The sequence below is a fragment of the Lissotriton vulgaris genome, chromosome 12 (assembly GCF_964263255.1).
Source record: "Lissotriton vulgaris chromosome 12, aLisVul1.2, whole genome shotgun sequence".
In the NCBI taxonomy this organism is placed as follows: domain Eukaryota; kingdom Metazoa; phylum Chordata; class Amphibia; order Caudata; family Salamandridae; genus Lissotriton; species Lissotriton vulgaris.
The window spans coordinates 771,970,377-771,992,461 of NC_141700.1; the positions used below are offsets into that span (position 1 = coordinate 771,970,377).

Genomic DNA, 22,085 nt, shown 5'->3' on the forward strand with positions numbered 1-22,085 from the left:
CATCTCGCTGCTCCCGTTTCCTGCAAAAGTCATCAAGAAGACCGTCAACAAACAGCTGGTCGCCTTCCTCGAGACGAACGGATCCCTCGACCTCTCGCAGTCTGGCTTCCGGGCCAACCACGGCACCGAGACCGCCCTGATCGCAGCCACCGATGACATCCGAGCACTGCTTGACAACGGAGAAACAGCAGCCCTCATCCTCCTAGACCTCTCCGCGGCCTTCAACACTGTCTGCCACCGTACACTAGTGCAGCGACTCAGCAACGTCGGAATCCAGGAGAAGGCACTGGAGTGGATCATCTCCTTCCTCGCCGGAAGGACACAGAGAGTCCGCCTCCCCCCGTTCAGATCTAAAGCCACCGAAGTCATCTGCGGCGTTCCTCAAGGCTCCTCGCTCAGTCCAACCCTCTTCAACGTCTACATGAGCCCCCTCGCAGACATTGCACGCCAGCACAACCTCAACATCATCTCCTACGCCGACGACACCCAGCTGATTCTCTCCCTCACCAACGACCCTGCCACCGCCAAAGCCAACCTTCACAAAGGGATGAAAGAGGTAGCCGAATGGATGAAGAACAGCCGCCTGAAACTGAACTCGGACAAGACGGAAGTCCTCATCCTGGGATCCTCACCCTCCGCCTGGGACGACTCCTGGTGGCCCCCCGCCCTAGGCAGCGCACCCAAACCAACAGACCACGCACAAAACCTGGGCTTCATCCTGGACTCCTCCCTCTCCATGACCAGACAAGTCAACGCCGTCTCCTCGTCGTGCTTCAACATCCTGCGCATGCTACGTAAGATCTTCCGGTGGATCCCCACCGAGACCAGGAAGACGGTCACCCAGGCCCTCGTCACCAGCCCTCTCGACTACGGCAACTCCCTCTATGCCGGAACCACCGCCAAACTCCAGAAGAGACTCCAGCAGATCCAGAACGCCTCAGCACGACTCATCCTGGACATCCCCCGTCGCAGCCACATCTCCGGACACCTGAGAGACCTGCACTGGCTCCCGGTCAACAAGAGAATAACCTTCCGACTCCTCACCCACGACACAAAGCCCTAAACAACCAAGGCCCAGGATAGCTCAACAGCCGCCTCAACTTCTACGCTCCCAAACGCCAGCTTCGATCGTCCGGCCTCGCCCTCGCCGCCGTCCCCCGCATCCGAAGAGCCACCACAGGGGGACGGTCCTTCTCCTACCTCGCCGCCAAGACATGGAACTCCCTCCAGACCCACCTCCGCCTGACCCAGGACCACCTCGCCTTCAGGAAGCAACTCAAGACCTGGCTGTTCGAGCAGTAGCGGACCCCCCTCCCCTAGCGCCTTGAGACCCTCTGGGTGAGTAGTGCGCTATATAAATGCTTTGATTGATTGATTGATGTTTTGATAAAGCGATACCAAAGATATCAAATAACCGCGAGGATTATAATGCACTTAAGAGTATATGGTACGCGTTATCATGGAACAGCTATTAGGACTTGGTTCCGCAAGCTGCAAACGGACTCAGCTCATGCCAGAGCACCATCTCACATAATTCCAAGCACTCTGCCTTCAGGATTGTTAAGGCCTGCCATAGGAGTGACTGATAGGAATGCATGTGTCCATTTTAGGGTTAGATATAGGTATACTATATCTAAAGCAAAGGGTGATTACACCACCTTGCCCCAGCTGTCGTGCAGCCAGTTGTGTCAGATTTAAGTGGCCAGCCAGGGGTGACATAGTACATGCTGCAGCTCCTGGTAGGCCCTGGGTACACCTAGGCCCTGGATACCTAAGGTATGCTATACAGGGACTGATAAGGTGGCCCAGTACCAATTGGTAAATGCACCTAGGGTACATGTGAGTCAATTTAGAGAGAGAACAGCAAGGCTGTGGGTCTGATTAGCAGGCCCACAGCCAGGGAGTCGTAAACCAGTGAAGCAAAAAGCTAAAATCGGGGGTGACCATAGGATTGCAGACCCCACTCTCCCACATGTACCGTAATCAGGTGGGTTGAAATAAGGATTCCCCGGAACATGAAATTACTTTGCGCTCTATGCCACAACCCCAATACCCGATTAAGCGTGAAGCTAAAGCTACCGTTAGTTAAATTCTAGCCCAGTTGGAATACTAGGGTGTTATTGAACCGTGTCTTCTCCATGAATAATCTTTTGTTTCCGATATTGAAACCAGATGGATGGTATAGTATAGTTTTGGATGACCATTATTTGAACTGTCATGCTCGTACCTTTGCTGTACACAACAACCACAGCTCTGCGTTGGTATGATGGCCTGGATGGCCAAAGAAAACTATGAGATGTAAAACCATTTATATGGACAGATAATCCAGAGCTGACAATAGGACCAAAGTTTATGTTGTGTTGTTTGAGGGAAGGATGAATGTATTGGTCAGAATGTGAGTTGGATGTGTTGCAAATTTGTAATTGTATTGTGTATTGAAATTTTTCTGTAGTGAATTGTAATGTTTTATATTTGATTGTACATGCACAAAAACTAACGATTTGATTATGAAGTATTAATGTTCCACTAGTGAAAAAATGAAATAATAAACTAGTGACGGAAATTTAAAAAAATAGACCGGTATGTTTTACTCATAAAGGTCAGCATAAACATTTGAAAGTGACGTCCAGTACTGGCAGTTGTGTTGTTCTTTTGATATATTGGGCTTAGCCTTGCTGGGTCAGAGCCACGACCCTGTGTTGTTCTTCTCCATCATTCCTATTAACTGCATGACCACTCGAGCTTGTAATGAGTGTTGTGGCTGAAATCTTTTGATGAGTCGGTATAGCTTGTATTCTTATTAAGTTGGGGTATGCGATTGCCCTGGAAGTATCTTTTGTGGCACCTAGATACTGCTGAGATAAGGACAGTTGTAGATGTGACGACTTTTGATTTATTGTAAACCCTAACTCGTGCAGAAGGCAGATTGTCTGACTCGTGTGCTGTTCATATTGGTTGTATGACTTGGATTTTATTAGCCAGTTGTCGAGATATGGGAAGATATGAATGTTGTCCCTTCTTAAGTGTGCTGCTACTACTGCTAGACACTTTGTGAACACTCGAGGTGCTGTTACTCCAAAGGGGAGCACTTTGAATTGGTAGTGCTGATCTTCTAGTACAAACCTTTGGTACTTTCTGTGAGATTGGGGAATGGGAATGTGGAAGTAGGCGTCCTTGAGGTCTAATGTGACAAGGAAGTCGCCTTTCTCTAGTAACGGTAGAACCTGTTGTAATGTGACCATATGAAAATGGTCTGAATGTATATATAGGTTTAGGGGTCTCAGATCTAGAATCGTTCTGAGAGACCAGTTCTTTTTGGGTATGAGAAAATAGAGGGAGTAAACCCCTGTGTTCTGATGTTCTTTTGGTACTAGTTCCATTGCGTTCTTTTGCAGTAGTGATTCTACCTCTTGTCTTAGTAGTGAGAGGTGTTCCTTTGACATAGGACGTTGTCTGGGTGGTATTGTTGGAGGGGTGGAAGTGAGCTCCAGACAATAACCTGACTAAATTATTTGTCTTACCCACCTGTCTGTGGTGATGGAGTTCCAGACAGGTAGGAACTGTTGTAATCTTCCCCCGACCGACTGGCAGGTGTTGCATGATAGACTAACTCATCATAATGAGCACTGTAATATCCGGCTAACAGAGCTTGAGTGTTAGCAATCCTCCATATATTTGCAGCTTGTGATAGGGTGCGTTTCCCTGAAGTATCCAAGAGATTAGATTCTTTGTCAGGGGGTGGAGCATCCCCTGCTGCCTGAGAGTTGGCTCGTTTTCTCACATTTTACACTGCCAGTGAATCTAGTTTCAACTGTCCCTTAACATATGCTGGATCAGAGGGAGCCACTTTGTATTTCTTTTCCAATCTAGGGTTAATTGCTCTGACTGGGTCTTTAAAAATTTCTGGTGTGGGTCTTACCACTCCATTAAGTATTGGAAGTGTGGTTGTGGTCTTATGTGACATTAATAGTGTGTCCATAAGGAAGTCTACTTCTATTGGATCTGTATGCAAGTGTATTCCATGGAAAGTAGCTGCTCTATGAATGAGCTGTGTGAAACCAACGGTGTCATCTGGTGGAGATGGTCTAGACGGAGATGCCTGGTCTTGTGGTAGACCTGGTGCATTGTAATCTTCCAATGGGTCACCGCCCTGCAATATCATTTGTGTCATTAATCTCATCTATTTGATAACTGTCTTGTGAGTATGTATCTCCATAATCCTCATTTTGTGGTATAAGGCTAGGTGTGCTAGCTGGTGAACGAACAGGAAAAATATCTGGTATTTCTACTTCTGGTGAAGGCAGTTTTATAGGGGAGGTCTGAATATGCTTCTTTGGAGGATTAGGCGATGGTTTAGGACAGTCCATTTTCCTCTTTTCAGGCACTGTGTACACATGTCTAGTCTTTGGACGAATTTTTAGAGTCTTTTGCCTTACATCAGGTTGGAAAAGCTCTTCTACGAGAAATCACTTTTCGGCGCCGATTTTGTTCGGGCCGACAGGTTTAATAATAAATAATAATAATAAAGGGGCTTATAAAGCGCTTGGTGACGCCGTCCCGGCGTGTCCCCGCGCTGAGGAGATGGAGACAAAAAGCGGCAGAGACAGATCTACAGGGTGAACAAATGTGTTTTTAACAGCTTCCTGAAGATAGTTTCGGTCCTGGCCAGTCTGATTGCTATGGGAAGGGCATTCCATTGATTGGCTGCTAACACTCGGAAGGAGCGTCCACCCATTCTGGTCCTCTTTATACGAGGTACTTTCAGAAGACCCACGCCCAAGGAGCGGAGTGCTCTATTGGGCATATAAGGGATGGCTAGGTCCTTCAGATAGTCAGGGGCTTTCTGAGAGATTATCCTATAACAGATAAGCAGAGCTTTAAATAGGATTCTTTTCCTAATAGGAAGCCAGTGAAGGGCCAGTAGAGTGGGTTTAGATGCCGTCCTTTTAGGAAGTCTGAGAACTAATCGTGCTGCCGTGTTCTGCAGCACCTGGAGTCGCCTTAAGTTTTTCTCAGTTGTTCCTAGTAGCAGTACGTTCGCATAATCTATGCGGGAGGTGACTAGCGCTTGGGTCATAGTACGCCTGGCCTCCAAGGGCAGAAGGTCCAGCGTGCGATTTAAGGTCTTCATTATCCCAAAGCATTTCCCTGCTACTTTGTTGACATGGTTCTCAAAAGAGAGTCTGGGATCCACCCAAACCCCCAGATTTTTTGCTTCCTTGCCAGGGATGGGAGTAGGGCCAAGGCATGAAGGCCACCAGTCCTGAGTCCAACTGGTATCCTTTCCCCCTATCACTATTACCTCAGTTTTTGAACCGTTGAGCTTTAGGCAGTGTTGGTTCATCCAGCCTGAAAGCTCCTGCATACATGCTTTAAAATTGGCCGCTGCTAATGTGGGTGTCTGTGATAGGGAGATGAGCAGCTGAGTATCATCGGCATAGGATACTAGTTCTATGCCGTATGATTGAACCACGTCTGCCAGGGGAGCCATGTACAGGTTGAACAGGGTGGGGCTCAGGGCAGAGCCCTGAGGCACCCCCTGTTCTAAGGCTATGCTGTCAGAAAGACACATGCCTCTCTGCACCTGAAAGCTGCGTTCAGATAGGAAGGCTTTAAGCCAGCCCAATGCCGCCTTGGTGACCCCAGCACTGCTCAGACACTGTAGCAAGATGGAATGAGCCACAGTGTCGAACGCAGCGCTGAGGTCCAGCATAATGAGAGCCATTGTGTGACCTTCATCCGCTCCAATCCGCAAAGTTTCGGTCGCTCGCAAGAGGGCAGTCTCGGTAGAATAGTGCTTCCGAAAGCCAGATTGGGAGCTATGCAGTGCCTTATTAGCTTCTAAATAATCAATAAGCTGAGTATTGACTATTTTTTCGGTCACTTTAGCAAGAAAAGGTAGGAGGGAAATCGGCCTTAGGTTCTCTAAAAGGTCCTGGCTAACATTGGGTTTCTTTTTTATTGGCAGCACTATCGCCTGCTTCCAGTCACCCGGAAGAGAGGCCGAGGAGAACGATAGTTGGATAATGTGTCGAAAATATGGCTCCAATATTTCTAAACTAGCATTCAGAACTTTAGGAGGAGCCGGATCTCGGGGAGAGCCTGATTTGACACTTTTACATACATCTACCAGTACCTCAGGAGGCGGAACCATGAAGCAGTATAAGCCTGACTCCGTAGGACTGACCTCTATGTCTGCCCTGAGATCATGGTTGACGGCCAGGTTTCCAGAGAAATTCGCATAGATATCCGAGATCTTTCCAGAAAAATATCTCGCAATCTTGTTGCAGATTTCCACTGAGTCGCTGGAGGAGCTATTATCATTCGAGAGTACAGAGATCTCCTTAAAGATTTTGAAAAGTTCCTTAGAAGAGTTCTCTGCTTCATCAATCCGATTTTTGTAATGGGCTGCTTTGGAGTTACGAATTTTTTTATAATACTCCCTTCGAGTTTTTTTATATTGTTCCTTGATCTTTGGACAGAAATTAACACGCCATTCGCGTTCCAGCTTTTTACAGGCAGATTTGAGCGTTTGAAGTTCAGGCGTATACCAAGAAGTAGTTTTCCTCGTAATTTTGGAGTTACTCCCAAGACGAATGGGAGCAGTTCTATCAAGGGCTCCTAAAATGCGTGTTTGTAGGTGACTGTACGCAATTTCACAGTCCGTGCCTCCGATCGGGCCTCCTATTGTAAGAAGTTCATTAAAGGTGGTCTGAGAGAAGGATTTCCATTTCCGCCGCAGGTAGCGCAGCTCAGAGTCTTTCTTCGCGTCAGCCTCGGATGACTGAATACGAAATGGAATGATGAAATGATCGGACCAAGGGACCGGAATCGGGAAGGAAGATTGTACTCTACAGCGATCTCCAAAGATGGGATCCAGGAGGTGCCCAAGTCTGTGAGTGGGGTCCTGATTTATAAGATCAAGCTGTAAGGAGTGGAGTTGGGACCTAATGTCACTGGCCTCCTTATCCAAAGGATCATCAAAGTGGGCATTCATATCGCCCAGCACAAGTACACTCTTTTTCCTAATTGCAAGGTGAGCGGCAGCCTCCAACAGGTTAGCAGTAAAAGTATACAGACCTCCGGGCAGGATGTATGATAAGATGCCAGAAAGGGAGGTTTGAGGTCCTATGCTTATTGTAAAAACACCGGCCTCACAGTGGTCAATGCTCAGAGGCAGTAGGGTGCATTGCATAGAGGTTTTAGTAGCAATCGCAATACCCCCTCCCCTGCCATCCTTCCTGTCCAATCTAACAAGGGAGTAGCCAGGGGGGATGGCCTCTATCACATCAGGGTCAGAAAGTTCACCCAACCACGTTTCGGTAAAGAAGATCATATCATATTCCTCGTCCTCGAGTAGATGATAGATTTGAATAGTATGTTTACCGAAAGAGTGGCAGTTAATCAGACCTGCCTTAACATGCTTGTCTGCGTAAGCTATCCTAACTGGATTGGGGGGCTTAAATGAGCATAGGGGACAGGCGTGTAGGAGTAGCGGCTCCATTGAATGTGCGCAGGTCAGAGGGATATTAGGACAGAGAGCAAGCAGCTCTTCACGCGCATAGCGTAGCGTAGAGGATGAAGAGAGACCAGGGTCCTTGGCCCCGCGCCCCGTCCTGTCGCGGACGGGCGCAGACGGGCTGGACTTTGGCTCGACTTCGGCGCGCTTCCGGCGCGCCCGCTGCACGCGTCCGCTGCGCGGCCGCGGACCTTTGCACATTTATGGAGGGGGTAGGGGCGACTAGAGCGCGGATGTTGCAGCCCTGAGCCCGGAAGTGATTGGGCTCCTCCTCCACCCTCCGCAACAAACGTCCAAGATGGGCGCGGCGGACCGGGGCGGGAGTAGGCGGTCAACAGTACCCCAACAGATGCAGTTAGCCAGTAGGTAAGGCACAGTTTGAGTAATTTTCACAACAATACACTGAAAAAGTTAAAATTAGCAGAACGCGCTAAATTTAAAAACGCTACTAATACAGCGCTCACAGTGCATGCTGTGTGCACAAGCGTCAGCGGATAGAGTAAGCCACTGCCACCGGCTTTCTCCTCTCCACCCCACCGGCTTTCTCCTCTCCACCCCACCGGCTTTCTCCTCTCCACCCCACCGGCTTTCTCCTCTCCACCACCTCCACCTCCTCTTTATGCTTTACAGTGTCTATTGCCTTTGGAACGGGTCTTGGTTTCGGTTCCGAAGGCTTTCCTTGCCTTTTCTTTGAATCTGTACTTTTTTGGATCCGAAGTTTTTGATCCAGAGTGTTTAGACTCATCTTCCTTTGGGGCTGAAGTGTGTTTCGGTATGGAAACTGCTTTCGGTAACCTTAAGAACGTCTTTCGACACCGAACTTGGTTTCGGTTCGGTAACTTTTGTATCGATGGTTGTTTGGGTGCCGGTGTTGACTTCGGTTTAAGCACTTTTTGCTTTTTCGGGACTGACAGACTGACAAACCAGAGTTTTTATTAGTCTTCGCTGCCGAGCCTGAAGGCGGGGCGTCGGTAGGTTTCGATCGGTGTATACCCGGACCCGAAGGTGGGGGTGGAACCAAAGCCTGTCCCGGTATGGGGGGGGTGTTGGACAGGCCACATGAAGGGCTCGCTCCCCCCGCATGACAGAGCCCGGACATCGGCTCTCCAGGTGCTACCCCAAGAAGCAACCCACAACCCGTCCCCTACGGGACACCCGCCCCCGAACATCTCGGTATCCCTGGCCCGGGCCACCGTCAGCACCATTGCCCGGGCCCAGCCGCCATCTTGGACACTGCACCACGAGGCCGCATGGCCTCAGCTCGACCCTAACCCTGGGCCTGGCCAGGCCCCGACATCCCGGCACCACCATCCACCCAGGAGGTGAACGGACCACTTGGCAGGTCAATGGGAGAAAGAAGTGTCGATGGCTCTCCCCCGCCAGGTGCCGATCGCCCCAGCCTCCCCGGGCGCTGGCTCCACCCCCCTGCTGGGTGTCTGGACTCCCTCATCCCGGACCTCCGGACCTCCAAGTGCGAGGGTCCGGACATCAAAGGGCGCCAGACCTATAACTGGGGCAGCTCCAGAGCAGGAAGGCAGTTGTATCCTGGAGTCGAGAGACCCCGTGAAGAACTCATCCTGGACGGACTACTGGCGCTGCCGTAGCCCTGCCTTGTGAACCATCGTCCTGCCTGCTGGCGCTGCCGCAACCTTCTGCATCCTTAATCCTCGTCGGGACCTGCTGGCGCTGCCGCAGACCGTCGCTACCTACGATCATCTCGGGACCTGCCGGCGCTGCCGCAGCCCGTCCACCTAGAGCGCCGAGCTCGAGGATTGTGAGCTATCCATCTTATCTTCGCATCTACCAGATTGGTAACAAGACTGTCCCGCTACCCCCTTTCCCATCCAAGAGACTAGAATCGAGGGGACCCCTGAGTCCTGACCTCCTTGTACCATTCTATCGTACTTCAAGATTGCTTATAAAGAACGTTAAACCTTATCTTTGTGTGGTGTACATCTGTGGGGGGGGAAGTTACTCGTCTGTACGATCGCTGGAGACGGCTCTCCCCGGAGACCACTCCCCTTGTCCTCTGCCGACCCTCCAGGTCCGTCTAACAGGGGGTGAACAGGGTCGACGCTTTTACTCACGACCTGTTCCCAGCTGGAAGAAGATCATCATCTTCGGATTGATTCTCTGCTCCGGAAGCAATATCTTCTTGCTGTTCTTAGACATTACCTCGATCGGCGCCTCGTCGATGAGGTCTGGTGTGGACGATGACTGCTCCATAGCTCTTCGAGCTCGACGGTCCCCGATTGTTTTCTTGGACCGGAACGAAGCGCAGGCCTCACAGTCTCGACTCTCGTGCTCTGGAGACAAGCACAGTTTGCAAACCTCATGAAGGTCGGTGTGGGGAACGTGTGTCCATACTGAGGGCACTTCTTGAACGGTGTTCTTTCCATGAGCCAAAGGCCAAATGGCGCAGTTGGGCCCGACGGCCCAGACACGCGCTGGAATCGAGAAGTGGGTCCTTTTTTCAAGGCGAGGACCGGAATCAGTGTCTAAGACGATATTGATGCTGTAGATTGATTTATAGATTCGAAAGGAGATCGGTAACAGGACCGAACGATGAACACATTCGAGCCCGATGGCGGAAAAAAAACAATTTGACCATGGAGTTGATGACCATGCGCACTATGGTCTAAGGGAGGAGTCATCTAGCAGACAAAGACTCTTCCAAGACAACAACAAAGTGTAATCATCCGGGCCCACCACCAGATGGTGATCTACTGCAACAGTGTGTGGTCTGCAGCTCATATGCCTCGAACCTACTGTTTCTTACAGATATATAGTTACCAAGGGTAAGTAACTTGCGCATCTGAAAGGGGTGGCGCACAACGGAATGACTGCACTTCCGTGAGGCTCCCGCAGTCCGGTTCATAATCCTATATTTATCCTATGTTCTTGTCCGTAACGAAGGATTTCTAGATTTATTGCTGAGAGCGCAGACTACTGGGGCACAAGCGGTGCTAAAATGGTCGCTGGACGAGACGCGGCGACTGCACTTTGCCTGGCGCGAGCTGCTGAGCGGTGCAACACCTGGTGCGGACTGGAGCAGTGCCCGGGAGGAAGGAGCTACTGGAGAGACGCAGCGGCCACGTGGTGAGTGGGCCGTACGTCTGCGCTCGAGAGAGCACCCTGCTGATGAAAGACACGAGAGGCGGCGAGGCGTCTCAAGGCGTCATCGGGGAGCAGACACTCAAGTGAAGTGTCAGTCCTTAGCCTGCCACTGCGGTGCAGACACGACGGATCGGATGAGTGCCAGCTGCCTTCATAAACCCTAACGGACAACATGGCGGCCACTGCTGCTGGACAAGGCAGCGCTCGCCACTAATGGCCCACTGGAAGGAAAGGATAAATAACAGGCGGTCAATGCGCGACTACTGTATAAGGACATTTGATACTGCTATGGCATAATGTGTTTGTGCTGCGACAGATCACATACATGGATTACATCTGGAATGTCACGCTGCGAATACATCGGCGAAGAGCTAATATAGACCAGCTCTACTGCAGTCATTGGGGGATGCTTGGGACTTTCGGATTGAGCGAGGCATGGTGCTGTGAGGCGGGTTGCTCAACTGTCCCTGGACGCTCGGGGGGAGAGGTGGCTGGATATAGGAGAGGGATTCACAGCTGGCGGGGAACCGTAGTTGGCAGTGGCGATCATGCTATTTATATGAAGTGGCACAAGGATTCTGGCTTCTTGATGGTGCCATAGGGTGGGGCATTATTGTACAGAAGGGCACCAGGGTTGATCGGGTGGATTGTACTGGTAATGGACTAGGTGGCGGCCTGCTGTGTCTATGGTCTCTGTAGTGTGACACCTGTTACCAATTTCATGATCTGAGGAGGCACGACGCCATAGCTGGGACTGCAATATAGTATGACCACGCTGCCACTGTGCCCTGTGCGTGTGAGAAGTTGGCCTGATATATAGTGCTCACTATTCTAGTGATCACTGTGTATCATACCAAACGACCCTTATTGATGATTGGTTGTAAGTCAACCTTATAGACCAGCTTTCCTAGTAGCGTGGACAAAAGCAGTCTTTAGGCTAAACTCTAGAGGGTATGTTAAGCCAGCTGTTTTACCATCACATATACCCCTTGAACACCAAGTGAAAGGACACCACACAAGTTGTTATGAAAATAAAAGGATATTTATTTATAACAAGTCTACCCTGATCTCTTTATGAGTCAGGGAGCTAAGCACACAACAAAACTCTTACGAAAATACTTCAAGTTGCAGAATTTACACAAATGCCCGAGGCGCACGAAAAACCATTTACACAAAGTGGAATGCGGAATACTAGCAGGTAAGTAACAAGATCCAGAGGCTTCAGGATCGCTAGGACTACACTACTGAACCCTAAGGTTAGGAGCAGGAGGCCTAGGGAGATCGGGTGCAGAGTGTGCACTCTCACGCGGGATGCGGGACAAAGTCTATGGAGGCTAGTATTTCTTAGGTTACTGTTATCGGACGAATCAGACTGGATAGACTAAAAACGACAAAGTATCTGGACACTTGGATAGTGAACCTGCGTTGGAGCACCGAAATGCTCGGGTTACCTAGCCCAGGGGCTGCAGCTGCATAGGGTTCAAAAGACGTCGGGAATCCTCGTAGTCTATGGAGCCTGAAAGAAGAAGTTGCTGGCAGGCGACCAGTGAAGAAGTTCAGTGTGATCCAAGCCTGGATCGGTGATGGAGACGACCTGAAAGCAGAGGGGACTCAGTTCTTAATCACTAGCCAGTGATTGTGTGGGCACCAGGATGGCACCGGATGAAGTCACCTCGACCAGGTGAGTGGGCGACGCTGGACTCTGCAGTCACACGGGCTAGGAGGCGTTGTCGGCGACCAGGCTGGAGGTGCGAGCTGTCCCACGAAGGTATCTGCTGCCGGCGATGCTGGACTCAGGATTGGGGCAACAAACCTTGGCAAAGTCAAGCCCACGCGGTGGAGTCAAGATGGCGTCTGGAGTGGACCAGGAGGGTCCGGGGTGCTCCTCTCTTGGAAGGGAGCAAGGGCCAGTCTGGAGCAACCAGACCAGTGTTGAAATCGTCATGGTACGTCGTCAGGAGGGCTACTAGCCAACGGGCAAGTGACCGGACAACGCGGTGAGCAGCAAATAGCAGAAGGGCCCCACGCAGATCTTGTGGATGCTGGGGGGCTGGACTTCGGTGCTGGAGCTGCTCAGGGTTAGGGCTTCTCAAACCCCAAAGCACTCACTCGAGGATTCCTTTGGCGGTCGTGCTGGTTAAGCGTCGTGCAGTTTCAGATGATGGCAGGTCCATCAGGTCTCGTCACACCCACGAATCTCAGCTGGGCTGATGATGCAGGTAGAGGTCAGAGATGCCAGGGAATCCGGGTCTCGTTGAGCTGCGCAGCCTTGATCCGGAGGATGGACTTACAGCAAACCGTGATCCTTAGATGGTGCCTGCGGGTGCAGGGTGGCTACTCCTTAGCCACAAGGAAGAGTCTTCAGAAAGTATCAAGAGTTCCTTTCGTGGAAAGTAGTTCAAGATTCAGAATTATCTAATTTGGGAAGTGGGCCCGCTCCTACCTTTATTCTAAAAAAGGGGCTGGCACGCGACTAGGTCCTGCCAATGGGTGGAACCAGGAGGGGGGTGGTTACACCCCTCTCCCTTGTCCGGACTTTCCCCAGCTCAGGTGCTGGTGTGCCCCTGGAACTGGTTTGAGCCGGCATATGCACAGTGAGCACCGGGGTGCCACTTGCAGTCACCTTCCTCTCAGCCCTGCCTACCTGGGATACACAAAACCCTGTCTGGGATGGTGCTAGCACCGCCCCTGACAGGAAACCCTTTGTCCAAGCTCTCCTCGCTGGAAGGACTCCCAGCAGCAGGAGGTCAGACTTGTGTCTGTGGTGGCAGCATCCATTTTGTGATGCTGAGGCTCGAGTTAACTTTAACCGGGGTTCACAGTTACATACATGTTGTGTCCCTCTAGAAGGGTGGAATGCTAACCCCGTCGCCAGAATTGGCGAGGGGTTAGTATTCCAATTCGTATGACACCTTACTCGACATGTTTTGATAAAGCGATACCAAAGTTGGCAAATAAACGCAAGGATTATAATGCACTTAAGAGTATATGGAACGCGTTATCATGGAATAGCTATTAGGACTTGGTTCCGCAACCTGCAAACGGGCTCAGCTCATGCCAGAGCACCATCTCACATAATTCCAAGCACTCTGCCGTCAGGATTGTTAAGGCCTGCCATAGGAGTGACTGATAGGAATACATGTGTCCATTTTAGGGTTAGATATAGGGATACTATATCTAAAGCAAAGGGTGATTACACCACCTTGCCCCAGCTGTCGTGCAGCCAGTTGTGTCAGATTTGGATGGCCAGCCAGGGGTGGCATAATGCATGCTGCAGCCCCTGGGTTCACCTATGCCCTGGATACAGGGACTGATAAGGTGGCCCAGTACCAATTGGTAAATGCACCTAAGGTACACGTGTCAATTTAGAGAGAGAACAGCTAGGCTGTGGGTCTGATTAGCAGGCCCACAGCCAGGGAAAGTCGTAAACCAGTGAAGCAAAAAGCAAAAATCGGGGGTGACCATAGGATTGCAGACCCCACTCTACTACAGTGCGCACAAAGAGACTTTGCAACACCCTGCTTTGACTGGAATTTGCACGATGGGGAGACATGATTCACGTCAGCCGCGCCTCACTTTTGAAGCTAAAAAGAGCGCGCGCCAACAAGATGCGGAGTTGGAGAATGGCGCGGTGAGGACACCCAATAGGCAAAGACATGCAAACACTCCTGGCGGAAATGTGTCAAGGTTTCGCTACGATCGCGGATAAAGTGGATACGCTCACTACCCGCATGGACGCCATTGCTTGCAAATTAGATGGGCATGATACACGCCTGAAGGAATCGGAGCATAGGATATCTGATACGGAAGATGTTGCGGAGCGACTGAAAACTGCGGTGACCCAAATGGACAAACTGATGAAAATCATCAATGCAAAAAAATGAGGACATTAAAGCTAGAAGACGGCAAAAGTAGAGAAGTGTGGCTCAATGGTTAGAGCGGCAGACCCTGATGCAGTAGGCTTGCAGGGACCAGGGTTCAATTCCCGCCTCGGCGAGTCTCGGGCTCAATTTCCTCGACCTGATAATTCTCGCTTCGGTGCCTATTCTAATCATGAGTCCCACTCTGCACCTCTGGGCAATAGCTTGCTTTATCTCTACAACGGCCCCAAAAACGCTGAGGATGCCTGACTTCACCTTGGGGGTGCCCAGGAGTGGGCTCCTCAAAGGGAAAGGCAAGGAAGGGTTCCTCAGCGGTATTCGTACAAGCGTAGAGATGCCTACGGGTAGTCGTGCTCTATACAAGTGCGTAATCATTTCATTTCATCATAACAATATACACATTTTAGGTGTGCCCGAGAGCACAAACACGGGCAAGCTTAAGAACTATGTTGAAAGGATGCTGATTGCGGTGACTGATGAAGGCGCGCTTTCCCCTCAATTCATAGTGGAGAGGGCTCATGGATCCCTTTGCCTGAATCCTCCTCCTGGAAGTGCGACTAGGCCCATCATAGCGCGCCTCCTAAATTATAGAGACAGGGACACTGTATTGCGAGCGGCCAGGGAGAAGAAATAGCTCAATTATAATGGTGTCTCATTCACAGTCTTCCCTGACTTTACGGCGCATGTGCAGGAGGAGAAACGCAAGTTCAACGCCGTGAAACAGACACTGAGACAGGCACAGGTGGATTATGCCCTCCTGTATCCGGCGCTTCTCCGAGTCACGTATCAGGGCACTCAAACCATTTACTTGAAGCCACATCATGTGGAGGAATTCCTTAAGAAAATCAAATGGCAGAAGGATACGACTCTCGACCAAGATGACACAGCGGAGGTGCAGTTATCTGATGTGAATGACCTTTCTCCGAGATGGTGCTGGGACCTCATTCTTTGTTCATTTAAATTCCGCTGAGACTGCACTGCTGTTTGACCTTCTCTGCGCACCTCATGTTTTTTAATGGTAGTCTGGTACTGTGGGCCTCTAAATGGAAGGGTCGCAGCAGGCCGGAACACGTCAGATGAGGAAAAAACGGACACCCTTGCCACTTCAAGGAGGACTGACCTGGTGTAGTTGGCCGCCTGGATAGGTACAAGGTACCAGTGAGTCCCCTGGTGGGAGCACCCCTGTTATATTGTTCGAATGATTAATGCTGGCATAATTGAGATGCTTCAGTGGGAGGGGGGGGGGGGGGAGTTTGCAAAGTTGATGACAGAAATGTGCGTTATACAGTTAGGACATATGACATTATGCAGAGCTGTGAAATGTCGTTTTATGTTACAGGAATGTCAGAGTGATCGTATGGGGCAATATGAAGGGAGGGGTGATGACTCAGATTTGAAAGTGATGTCATGGAATATTAGAGGGTTGAACAATGCGAGGAAGTGCAGGCAGGTGTTAGATTACCTAGATAGGCAGCAGGTGCAGGTGGCATTGCTGCAAGAATGCTTTTACACCCACAATCCCACAACACTTTTGCCAGCAGATGGGCGAGTGTTCGAGATTTCTCCTCTTACTCTTATGCACGAGGCACTGCCATATTTGTTAAAAACCATGTACCCTTTGCTGGTACCATCTCAGACCCACAGGGGAGATATATCATTGTATGGGGTAGGACGGGTAGGGATTCTTTAACAATTGTGAATTGCTATGCCCCCAATGTGGATACACCTGAATTCTTCACGTCTGTGGGGTAAGATAATGGATATTGGTTCTACGCATATTATGTAGGGGGGTGATTTTAATATTGCCTTGGTCCCTGCCCAGGATAGAGCTGATGTTGCAGTACAATATAATAACAAATCCAGTCAGGTGCTGGCGGGCATAGTGGAGGAGGGGGGCCTTGTAGACAGCTGGCATCGATTACATCCGATGCACAGGGAGGGGAAACACTTTACATCACACACTGGGACATGGGCACGACTGGACTATTGCTTGATTTCCAGGGGGTTAGTAACAGGCCTATGTAATGCAACACATCTCGCCAGGACCTATTCTGATCATTGCCCTGTAAAAATCACGATCAAGGTCCCTGGGTATGATAGGTCTAGGCCACAATGGCGGATGCAACCAACTGCATTGTTGGATATGGTCTTTCAGGCTGAACTTGGCGAGGACAAAAGACTTCTTTTCACGAAATAAAGGATCCGTAGACAGTGTTGAGGTAATATGGGAGGCTTTTAAGGTTACGATGAGGGCTACTGCATTGCCAAAGGTTTCGGAGTACTGAGAGACATACAACGTACATGAGGAGGTTGGAGCAGGAACTGAAGAGTCACATGCTGAGCGGGGAAACAGGTCAAGTACAAAAAGATTTTAGGACCAAATTATCTGAGGAGGAAGAAGAGGCTACACACTTTAAAGACGATAATTGCGCCTGGAAATATATGATCCTCTATTATAATCCATCCCCGAGTCCCTGTAAGTATTCTTTAGCCCAGGGGACTTACATATATGAAATGACCAGTGAGGATAGGATCAGATGGTTATTTTAATCTTTAGCCACTTTGAACCTGAGTTAGTCCTCTTCCTTAAATGACCTAAGAATGCGTATATATATCTGTGAATGATGTGCAAAGGTACATGCAGAATAATACAATACTGACAGACCTTGTTAGAACTGGGTCAGGTGGCCTTGCTGACCCCCAGCCTCTCTTTACACCAGTGGGCTACTCTATTCTCTACCACTATGGAATTATCTCGATGTCTACTAGTAGTATGGATTAACTCTTTTAGAAAGTGTGAGAAAGTTTTGAATCTGTAGAATGTGGATTCTCCTACCGCCAGCGTGGTCGATTTTCCTTCAGACCACTTGCTCCTCCATTGTGGGAAGCCCGATTCTGGGAGTGTATATATGTTATCAGAGCCATGACATCTATTTTTGAATAAATCTTCTAAATGAGAATCATCAAACCCTGTATATAACTTTGTTGTCAATAACATTTATTAAATCAAATAGCCATGTGATACCAAGAAATGTTTTTTATTCACAGACCGTGTTTCTCTCCTCCCTTGGTTGTACCTGCTCGCCCTGACGAAGGTATATACACCGAAACGTACGTTGGCGTTACACCCAGGAAAGGCAGCACTTTAGTCCCCTCCATTTAACCTGCCTTCCTACTCTGCACCCACGTCCTTGCACCCCAATTGTACCCTTCTGGTGCAGGCTTTGTCGTGTATATCTATGAGAGAAGTGTATGAATGAATGTGAACGTGAATGTGATTGATTGATCCCCTGGATATATGAGTGTATGTGAAAAACCCTCTTTCTTGCCCGGGAGTGTGTGAATATTTGCTGAATCTTATTTTGTGAAATACCTCTGGAATCTACTGTTCTTTCCCCATCAATTTTATTAACAGAATCATATGTATATATTTATTGAATGTTTTATATTGATGAAATGTCAGATCTAATAAAAACACAAAAATGTTTATAAAAAAAGATATGGACTGACCCCTATTTCTTGATGATTATGGCTCTGATACATAGTTAATGTCACGCTTTTATAACTGTTGTGGATCCCTTAGGGGACACCTTTGAAGTACCTAGGCAGGGTCTTGTGTCTTTCTATTTATACTATAGGAAGAAGAGGCTGCCAGGGAAGTTAAATTTAGAGGGCAGCATTGGGTGGCACGGAGATATGGGAAAGGGGAAAGACCGGGGAAGGCCCTCTATGAGGTTACACGTTGCCCACAATTTAACAATAGTATATTGGAGATAGATCAACCAGAGGGAGGAACCTTTCAGGACACTGAAGGGATCCTGGAAGCCTTTACCTCACACTACGCTAAATTATACACCACACAAAATCAGGCGGAGGTGGATATTGATGATTTTATGGGTGAGGTAGAGAACTCCTTGCTCATTTGGGGCGATTACCCTGGTAAAAGACATTGTGTGCTGCTCCTAAAGATTGTGCTTTGCAAATATCATAGCTCACCTGAGGCGGAAAGCCGGGTGATAATTTGCCTGTTGCATTTTAAAAATATTGTTTCAATTTTTATTCTCTGTTTGCGCCGTGTCATGTTGCTTTTAAAATCTACAAATCTTGTCTGACTTACACTCCCCCTTTGCCCGCACTGCCCCCTCCGCTTGCCGCAGACTATTAGGTGCTGTGGCAGGGGACGCCTGGACTTCACAAGGCAGACCTCTGCAAAGAACTACAAGTTCCAGCACTCTTGTGCTGTACACAGGACTACAAAGAGATGGCTACTACTCCGCGCCGAAGTCCAGCCTAAGTCCGCACAAGGCCGGGCCCAGGTTCCACCCACCCTATTCAGGAAGAACGTACCTCTGGTTATAACAGTACTGTTATTAACTATACTGAAGAGGAATTAAATTAGTTTAGACAATTGCCTTGCACACATTGCTCTACGTGTATACTTCCAGTTCATGGCTTTAGCTGCATTAACTGTGGGTTTTCGTTGGGCAGGATGAACAGGTGTAAACTGCGGAAACGTCCATTTAAGCATGGCAAATCTAGTGCTAATAGACCATCTTCTACTTCACCCAAACTCCAGTTCTGGAGCATAAAGTGTAGGTCTTTTCCTAAGCACAAAAATCATGATTTTCTAGTTGATGAAAGACCGGATGCCGTGTTTCTGACGGAAACCTGGCGCCACGCAAGTTCTGGACCTGACATTGCTTTTGCGATTCCTACTGACTACGTCATGGTCAAGAAGGATAGAGACACTGGCAAGTGAGGTGGTATTGCTATAATTTTTAAATCTACTTACAGTTGTAAGTTTGAAGCATTTCCCCTTCAAGGATGCGAGGCTGCTCAATTCAAACTAGCAGTTAGTGCTCAGATGACTTTATCTGGTCTAGTAATATACCGCCCCCCTGGGAACTCCAACGTATGGACGTCATCTTTTTCTGAAATTATTACCCCGTTGATTGTGAAGGCTGCTAATTTCACCATTTTGGGGGATCTGAATTTACATCTAGAAGACCCTCAATGTACCGTTAGTAAAACCTTCTTAGCTGATTTAGAAGCTCTTATTGTTTTGTTGCGCCAGTCAGGGCCTACGCATTCTGCAGTGCACCTATTGGATCCTGTCCTCTCGAACCTTCCGTATGATTGTGAACCTGCCGCCCGCCCTTTGGAATGGTCTGATCATTATGCAGTTCAGTTTTCGCTCTCTTGCACTAAGACTATAGCAAATGATGATGCTGATACAGGAGAAAGTATAAGTCGCTGGGGCAAGCTTAACATTACTGATCTTAACTCGGAATTGTTTAATACCGTATCGGATGTTGACTCGTCTGTTGGTGAGGAGGCTGCAGTTTCCAAATGGTTGAGTGCTGCTGTTGACAAACTTGTTCCACTGGTATCAAGGCATCGTTTGCCCCACCGTCACCCTGCGGCATGGTTCTCGGAAAATTAAAAAAACATGAAATCTCAATGTAAGGCCCTCGAGAGGAAATGGAGACGCTCATACTCTCCGTCTCGCAAGGTAGCATATAAGGAAGCTCTTAGAGACTATCATAAACAATGTAGAATGGCCAGAGCGACCTATATTGCCAATACCTTAACACATGCCCAGAACTGTCCTCGCACTCTTCTCTGTGGTAAAAAAAAACTGACGGGTGCAGACTCTACTCCTGCCCCTCCTGTTTTGAATGAGGCACAATGTAATTCTATCGCTGAATTTTTCATTACTAAGGTGGAACGCATCTATGATTCCTTGAATCCTTTATCTTTGAACGAGGAATTATCTATGCCAGTGCCCGTCCATAACAGTCAGCCCCCTCTGACAGTCAAACTTACTGATTGGCCACCTCTTGATGGTCTCTTTTGCTCGCTGCCTAGAGAGCATTAAATCTGGCTCCCCCCGTGACCCTTTACCGGCCAAGATCCTTAAACAACGATTTGGATTCTCATCGCATTGTGATAAAACTCCTCAATTTTTCGTTGATGGAGTCTCATGTTCAACAGGAGTGGAAACATGCGATGATTATTCCTCTGCTCAAAAAGGCTGGAGCTGATGTCTCTAACTTATCCAACTTTAGGTCTATTTCATTGTTGCCCATCTTTTCTAAGATCTTGGAAAGGCATATAAACTCACAGCTGAATCTCTTGGTAGAGAGTTCAGGCTTCCTGCATCCATCACAATCTGGCTTTAGAGCACACCACTCCACTGAGACCACACTTCTTGGAGTTACTGAGAGCTTACGGCATGGTATCGATCGCAGGGAAACATCTGCACTTATCCTTTTGGATTTAAGTGCGGCGTTCAATACCGTGTCCCATTCCATCCTCCTTGCAACTCTTCAATCCTTTGGAAGTTGAGGGCGCTGCTCTGGCTTGGATAGCCTCTTTTTAAGTGGCCATACTTCAAGTCTTCTCAGCTAAAGCATCCTCTAAAATTTGCTCATCGGCGTACGGCGTTCCCCAGGGGTCTATCCTTAGTCCATTATTATTTAACATCTATGTAAGACCCCTGGCCACTATTGTGGAGGAAGCCGGTCTTACTTTATTTTCTTACGCCGATGATACGCAAATTATTTTCTCCCTTTTAAATTTTATTATTTAGTGTATTTTGATATTGCGCACAGATACCCCAACGGGGTGTCCCAGCGCCCAATACGGAAGGTAACAACATCTCGGCTCTCAAGCAGGGTTTGGCCAGAGTTTCGGAGTGGATGCAAGGTAATTTCCTCAAGCTAAATGGGGATAAGACCGAGGTAGTGATCCTGGGCCAGGGTAAAGATCTCGTGGTCCTCAACATTGGCCCGAGAGTATGGGTCCTACCCCTCAACCCGTTGCTCAGGTTCGCAATCTCCGATTCCTCATTGATGAAAAGCTTAAAATGCGGCAACAGGCTGTTAGAGTGGCCTCCATCTGTTTTGCCACCTTAAGATGGCTTAAAAAAATCTTGTGGATGATCCCCACCTCCACACAGCGGACCGTGGTCCAGGCATTGGTAGTCTCTCGCCTGGACTACGGTAATGTTCTCTACCTCGGTGGTGATCCAACAACAGTGAACAAACTCCAGGTTGTCCAAAATGCGGCCGCACGGCTTCTACGTAATGTTCCTCGGAGAACATCTGCTCTTCAAGCACTTCGTGACCTGCATTGGCTGAGAATAACAAGTAGAATCAAATTCAAAGCCGTATGCCACATTTTTAAGATTAAACAGGGCTCAGCCCCGAAGTACCTACAGGATCTCATTCAGGCTTATAAACCTAGCCGTTGTTTGAGATCGGGAAAAGGCGATTTCATTGTTCCTAGATTTAGGTTGGTGAAGATGGGCGGACGCTCTTTTTCTCATCTAGGCACTAAGTCTTGGAATGCCTTGCCTGTGACTCTGAAGTTGGAGACGGATCTCTTTCGCTTCAGTAGGGGTATAAAAACCTAGCTTTTTAAGCAGTGATTAGAGCAGCTTTTTTCTCTAGTAGTCCTCATTGATAAATTTGCTTGGTAGTCATTCTCTCTTCTGTCTCTCCCTTGGCGCCGGGAAACCCATTGCGGGTAGCTGCGCGCCTTATAAGTTTAAATAAATAAAATAA

General features: G+C 48.8%; 1 protein-coding gene across 2 annotated transcripts in view; it reads right to left on the bottom strand.

Moving 5' to 3' along the window:
• The window catches only part of GIGYF1 (GRB10 interacting GYF protein 1), a 1,483,862-nt gene that overhangs the window by 543,642 nt on the left and 918,135 nt on the right, over nucleotides 1–22,085 (bottom strand). The gene's annotated exons all lie outside the window — the stretch shown is intronic.